This window comes from Lactuca saligna, chromosome 5 (assembly GCF_052625555.1).
Source record: "Lactuca saligna cultivar CGN05327 chromosome 5, ASM5262555v1, whole genome shotgun sequence".
Lineage (NCBI taxonomy): Eukaryota > Viridiplantae > Streptophyta > Magnoliopsida > Asterales > Asteraceae > Lactuca > Lactuca saligna.
The window spans coordinates 57,093,227-57,100,654 of NC_136421.1; positions in this window are offsets into that span (position 1 = coordinate 57,093,227).

Sequence of the window (7,428 nt, forward strand, 5' to 3'; positions counted from 1 at the left end):
CTGTAGCTAGCAGCAAGGTGTGGGGTGTCAAACCCAATATAGATCTATATACAAGTATCACGTTCTCCCTCAAGGAGATTCTGATTATAACTACCAGGAATTATATCCCGCACTCGGACGTACGGGGAGAGAGAGAGAGAGTCTCACAACATAGGTTAACAAGTTTACTTGAAATGTGTGTGAATATAAATCTTTCTTGTATGAATGTACCCTTTTTGTACGAGTGCGTTGAGTGATGTATCATAAACTATACCTATTATAGTTTATCTAAAATGTATGTAATATGTATGAATTCTTTTATGGAAATGTATTAGTATTGTGAATTTATCAAACTATACATTTTATAGTCTAATAATACGTGTTCCAAAATGAATGAATAATATTTAATATTTAATATGGATGTCTTAATTCCAGTTCATAATGATAAACTAACACGGAAACACATTCAAATATTAGAACTTATGATTATACACTTTGCTCAACATAATACAAAGTGTTACGATATTTACATGCTGTTGGCTAACTTTAGCCATTCTGCCCTGTATTTGGAAAAATCATAGAAAAATCATACGAAGTCGAAAACTAGATCCGTAAATTCTGAGAGTTCACAAAATGTGTCTAGTTTGCTCATAAATTTTATCTCAATTTATAATGACCTCTAACTTGGGTGAAAAAGTCCAAAATCACAGACTGGTCCGGATTGTTGTTTGAAATGATAGGCAGTTTTGTAAAAATCGCCATAAATTGTAGAAAAATCGTATGGAGATGTGCAAGTAGCCATTTTAAAGCTAAAAACTTGAACTATTTGCACCTTGTACAGTTTTGAAAACAAAAATGTGTAAGATGCCCAAAACAGTCCGTGAATGGAGTTGAACTTTTCTGATGAAGGCTGTTAGAAAACTTTTGATAGGTTCTTAGTGTTTTAACTTGTATTCACCCCCTGAAAACTTGAGAAATCATGAAAATGTAGGGGTATGAACTCACCTTGAGTGATTTCAGTAGATGATTGTTGAAGAATGGAAGTGTTTAATTCAAGAACACTTGGAGATGCCTTGAAGGTTTTCGAGAATCTAACATCATAGTTAGGGAGTTTGTGTAAGCAACCAAAGATTTGAGTAGAATGAAGTGAAATAATAATAGGGAGGATGAATTTTTACTTACTAAGTGTGGAAGAACACTTTAATCCAGCCTTGGATCTCGAAAATTTGTGTAGAAGAGTTTGAGAGAAAAAGTGATGTTTGTTACTTAGTGGAATGAGAGAAATGAGAGAAAATGAGGAGTGTGGTTGATTGTTCCAGCTCAAAAACGTGGGAGTGAGTGAAATTTGAGTGTAAGGGAACATTGAAGTGACATAGGTAAGGTGGGGAGGTATGGCTGGTCATAGAGTGGGTGTGGGGTGGTTGCTTGTGACTTTGATTTTTTTTTTTTTAACTTGCAAGGCACAATGGAATATATTACTCCTATAAAGGAAATTGACTCAATCAAGGACGATTTCACAATTAAAGTTCGGATCATACGTCTTTGGACTCAAAAGTCAAGAACAATGTCTTATAATTGTCTATATCCCATTTTTAGTTTAATTTCCTAAATATATGTGTGGTTGTCTATGTGTGTGTATCTCTTTAAAAATTCTGCAATTTCATCATTTTATGACCCCCATTTGCGAAGTTGAGTATTTATTTCCAAAAATGCGAATCTCCAGGGACAATATTTGAAATCTTCTGTTTTCTTCCCCAATTCGCATTCTACTGTGAAATACTTCGCATCTTCATTCTTACACCCTTCGCATCCCTTCGCATTAATCACCTTCGCATTTTAACCTAATTAATCAAATGCGATTCACAAAATTTTTCATTCCAGATGCGAACACAGTTTAGTTCTTGAACTCTAAACTTGCGAAATCAAAATTTTCATATGTTGAACCCATATGCGAATATTAACCCAATTGACTTCAAATTGATTCATAGATGCGAACACTCGATTGTTTTACTTTCGCAAAATGAGCATCAACAACTCCACAATCGAGTTTTTAAATTCTTGCAAACAACAATTTCATAGTCCTTGACTTCGCGTTTTTCTTCACGAATCATCCCTCAATCATCAATCCAATTGCGAATCAAAAACTCATATGTTCTTGCTTTATCGATTCATCGACTACACTCATACAAATGCGAACAATACTCAATTTCAAAATCGATTGAAACTTATAGCAAAGCTAAATCCAACTTCGCATTCAAAGCAGTGTTATTGATTGCATTCATGAAATACTAACAAGATAATATATTATAATACAAATATACATATTTTAGGTGGTGAAATCGTAACAGCCTAACAATTTGGTATGCAACTTTATTAAATCAATAAAAAAAGTTATGCAAATTGGAAAAATAAATAAAAATATATCTTTTGTTGTTTTAATTAAGGAAATAAATATTTTATATGAATACTCACCAAGAAAAACGCATATTATACATTCCCGATGAGTATGCAACATGGTTTTCATCAGTTTAATTCATTGATTAGTACGAAGGCTTAGGAAATTTTTAACACAAACTTTTCTCCTGTGATGTTTTCCCATTAACATAGCAAGTTATACAATACGAACATAACACTAACCCTAATACACAAGGTTTAATAGAGTTGACCGGCTTGACTTGATGACTTGACTTGACTCAAGATTGACGATTGTCACATCTTCCCCCCGTTAGAGGGAATTTCGTCCCGAAATTTAAATTCGGCTGGGACTTCAAGGGTTTGGGAAAAGATGTGGATACTTTTGCTTCATTTGATCTTCACGTTCCCAGGTAAATTCAGGCCCTCGTTTCGCGTTCCAACGAACCTTCACTATGGGAATGCGACTTTGTTTTGTTCTCTTGATCTCTCGATCCATGATCTCGACGGGTTCCTCCACAAAGTGGAGATTCTCATTAACTTCAATTTCTTCGAGTGGTATTACGAGTGTCTCGTCAGACAGACACTTCTTTAAGTTGGACACGTGGAAGATAGGGTGCACATTACTAAGTTCTTGTGGTAGTCGGAGTTTGTACGCCACCGGACCAATCCTAGCATGGATCTCGAACGGACCGATGTACCTTGGGTTTAGTTTCCCCCGTTTACCGAAACGTATCACCCCTTTCCAGGGGGAAACTTTTAGTAGTACCCGGTCTCCGACCTGGAATTCTAAAGGTTTGCGTCGCTTATCCGCGTAACTCTTTTGTCGATGACGAGACGCTTTTAGTCTTTCCCGAATTTGAATGATCTTTTCTGTGGTTTCCCTTATGATTTCCGGCCCCGTAAGGGTGCTATCAGGGACTTGCCCTCTGGCTAGCTGAGTATCTCCAACTTCGGCCCAACACAGTGGCGACCTACACTTGCGGCCGTAGAGAGCTTCGAATGGGGCGACTCCAATGCTAGTGTGATAACTGTTATTATAAGAGAATTCGATAAGCGGTAGATGGGTATCCCATGCCTTACCAAAATCTATCACACAGGCTCTCAGCATGTCTTCCAACGTCTGGATGGTTCTCTCGCTTTGTCCGTCCGTTTGTGGATGGTAGGCCGTACTCATGTCTAACCTGGTTCCCAGAGACTTTTGTAGGGACTGCCAGAAACGCGAGGTGAATCTACTATCTCGATCCGAGATAATGGATGTTGGTACACCATGTAGTCGTACGATCTCCTTAATGTACGTCCTGGTCAACTTTTCCATCTTGTCTGTTTCCTTTATTGGCAGGAAGTGCGCGGACTTGGTCAATCTGTCCACAACCACCCATATGGTATCCATCCCACCTGATGTCTTAGGCAGTTTGGTTACGAAGTCCATGGTTATTCGCTCCCACTTCCACTCGGGTATATCTGGTTGCTGAAGTAGTCATGATGGCTTCTGATATTCCACCTTGACCTTGGCGCAAGTGAGGCACTTGCTCACATAAGTAGCAACTTCAGCCTTCATGTTTGGCCACCAGTATAACCTTTTGAGGTCTAGATACATCTTATCTGACCCCGGATGAATGGAGTATCGAGTCTTGTGGGCCTCATCCATTACAACGTCTCGGTATCCACCGAACTTCGGTGTCCAGATTCGATTCATGAGATAACGAGCTCCATCCCCTCTGACTTCCAAGTTCTTATCCATCCCCCTTAGTGCTTCGCTTGCCACGTTTTCTGGTTTCAGGGCTTCAAATTGGGCGTCCTTGATCTGAGTGGCCAGTTGGGAGTGGATGGTCATGGCTAGGGATTTTACTCGGCGACCCGAGTATTCTTTCCTGCTTAAGGCATCGGCTACTACATTAGCCTTGCCTGGGTGGTAGCGAATTTCACATTCGTAGTCATTCAGTAATTCCACCCATCTTCTTTGGCGCATGTTTAGTTCTTTCTGATTGAGAATGTGTTGAAGACTTTTGTGATCAGTGAAGATGGTGCACTTGGTGCCGTAGAGGTAGTGCCTCCAAATCTTCAGGGCGAACACCACAGCTCCCAATTCAAGGTCGTGGGTTGTGTAATTAACTTCATGTGTCTTCAGTTGTCTTGATGCATAAGCGATGACTTTTCCCCTTTGCATGAGCACACAGCCGAGGCCTTGATTTGAAGCATCGCAATACACCACAAAATCGTCAGTTCCTTCTGGAAGAGACAAGACTGGTGCGCTGCATAGGGCTTGCTTTAGTGTCTGGAAGGCGGCTTCTTGTTTATCTTCCCATTCGAACACCACCCCTTTCTGAGTCAAGGTGGTGAGAGGCTTAGCGATTTTGGAGAAGTTTTGTATGAATCTTCGATAGTAGCCTGCGAGTCCTAAAAACTGTCGGATTTCTGTCGGCGTTGTAGGTGTTGACCAATCTTCGAGGGGTCCACATGTATTCCTTCTTTGCTTATTACGTGGCCAAGGAATCCTACTTCTCGGAGCCAAAATTCACACTTTGAGAATTTAGCGTAAAGCTTTTCGGTCCTTAAAACCTCCAGAACTAGTCGTAGGTGATGTTTGTGCTCTTCTTCGCTCCTCGAATAGACCAGGATATCGTCGATGAATACGATGACGAATTTATCCAAGAAGGGTCGACACACTCGATTCATCAAATCCATGAACACCGCGGGCGCGTTAGTTAACCCGAATGGCATCACTACAAACTCATAGTGCCCATAGCGAGTTCTGAATGCCGTCTTGGGGATATCCTCTTCTTGAACTCGCAGTTGATGATAGCCCGACCTCAGGTCGATTTTTGAAAAGTAGCTGGCTCCTTGGAGCTGGTCGAAGAGGTCATCGATTCGGGGTAGGGGATAACGGTTCTTGATAGTGAGTTTGTTTAGTTCTCGATAGTCTATGCACATACGAAAAGAACCATCCTTCTTCTTTACAAATAAGACTGGTGCTCCCCAAGGTGAGAAGCTTGGCCTGATGAACCCTTTGCTCAATAGTTCATTCAATTGGCTAGATAGTTCTTGCATTTTTGCCGGTGCTAAGCGATAGGGAGCCCTGGCGACGGGGGTAGCTCCTGGGATTAAGTCGATCCGAAATTCGACTTGTCTTGCGAGTGGTACACCAGGCAGATCGTCTGGGAAAACATCAGGGAAGTTGCATACTTCTGGAATTTCTTTGATGTCCTTCACCTCCTGTTTCTTATCTACGATGTGGGCTAAGAAAACATGGTATTGCTTTCGGAGGTACTTTTGGGTTTTAACACAAGAGATGATTTGTAGGTTCGCACTAGGTTTATTGCCATAAACGGTGAGAACGTTGCCATTCGGCAGATTGAGGCGGACGGCCCTTTCGTAACATAGAATGTCGGCACGATGAAGGCTTAGCCAATCCATACCAATGATTATATCGAAGCTTTTTATGGTGACCGGCATAAGGTCGATTTTGAACAAATGGTTGTCTAGAGTGAGAGTACACCCTATGTAAATATCATTAGCGCGCTCAACTTTTCCATTTGCCATTTCTACGATGTAAGAATCTTCTAGTGGTTGAGAATTTTGCTTAAGTATATGTTTGAATTGGTGACTTATGAAACTTCTTTCTGCCCCACTATCGAAAAGTACGCATGCATAAGAGTTATTGAGGAGGAACGTACCAGTAACCACAGAGGGATCCTTGACTGCTTCTCCCTGCCCTAAAGTTAGGACCCTCCCTACACCCCCAGCATTAGGGGCTCGTGCCTTGGGGCAGTTCCTCCTGAAGTGTCCCGTTTCACCACACCCATAGCAGGCTTGGCTTGCTCCAGTGTTGGCGGTCGTAGCGACTTGTGTGGCGGGTTGGGTAGTCGTTCTACAGAATCGTGCAGTGTGCCCCTTTTTGTTACAGTTATTGCAGTGTAACTCACGACAAACACCGTTATGGTGGTAGTTACACTTGTTGCACTTGGGAAGAGTTCCTGTATACTGTTTCGGTGGCGCTGGAGCGGCAGCAGTAGTGGCGGCGCGAACAGCAACAATCGGTTGCTTTTTGGCGGGGTCCTGAATTGGTTGTTTCCTTTTATTTCCCCAGAACTTCCTCTTGTTGTTCCCTCCTTTTGTTCGGTCGGTGGTGGTTATCACGGTACCACAGCTAGCCCTGTGATCTATGAGTTGTTGTGCCAATTCCTTGGCACTCTCAAAGGTAGTGGGTTTCGAGGCCAAGACACTATCTTGAATCTGGGATGATAGGCCCCAGAGATATCGTTCCACCTTTTTCTCTTCTGGAGTGACCATTGTTGGACAGAGGAGTGCTAGGTCGTTGAAACGGGCAGTATAAGTTTCAAGATCAGTGCCTGTCATCCTGAGGTTCCAAAGTTCTTCTTCAAGTTTTTGTATTTCGCCCCTCGGGCAGTATTCCTTCAACATTAGAGCTTTCAAATCCTCCCAACTGATCGCGTTAGCTACTGCAGGAGTAAGTGACTTAACTCGGCCATTCCACCAAGTGAGTGCTTTTCCAGTGAAAGTGAATGCCGCATACTTGACCTTGCTCGCTTCGGGACAAGCGCAGATTTCAAAAACTGCCTCGGTCCTTTCGAACCATTGCACCAGTGTGATGACGCCCCCGCTTCCATTGAAAGGATCGGGTTTGCCATTCGTGAAGTCTTTGTAAGTGCACTCCCTCGTACGCCCCGTGCTGTCCCCATGAATGGAATTGGTAGCTCCGGATCCAGAACCGCCGGAACCATGGGTTCCCATTTGCGACATTGCTGCCGTCACTGCAGCCTGGAACATTGCAGGATCAAACTGCGGAGGTGGTGGTGGAGGCGGCACTGGGTTGTTGGAAGGCCTTGGTCTTTTCCTTGGTGGCATGGTTCTGTCATAAAAAAAAATGACTAGTCGGTAAGACTTCAATAGTGATAACGAGTCGAGTGTTACTGGTTTCATCCCTCTTGTATTTTATCATAACTTTATTATTCGTAATTGTTTGTGTGATCAGGTTATGATGTATAGTGTCCAACATTCAATAAATAAAATACA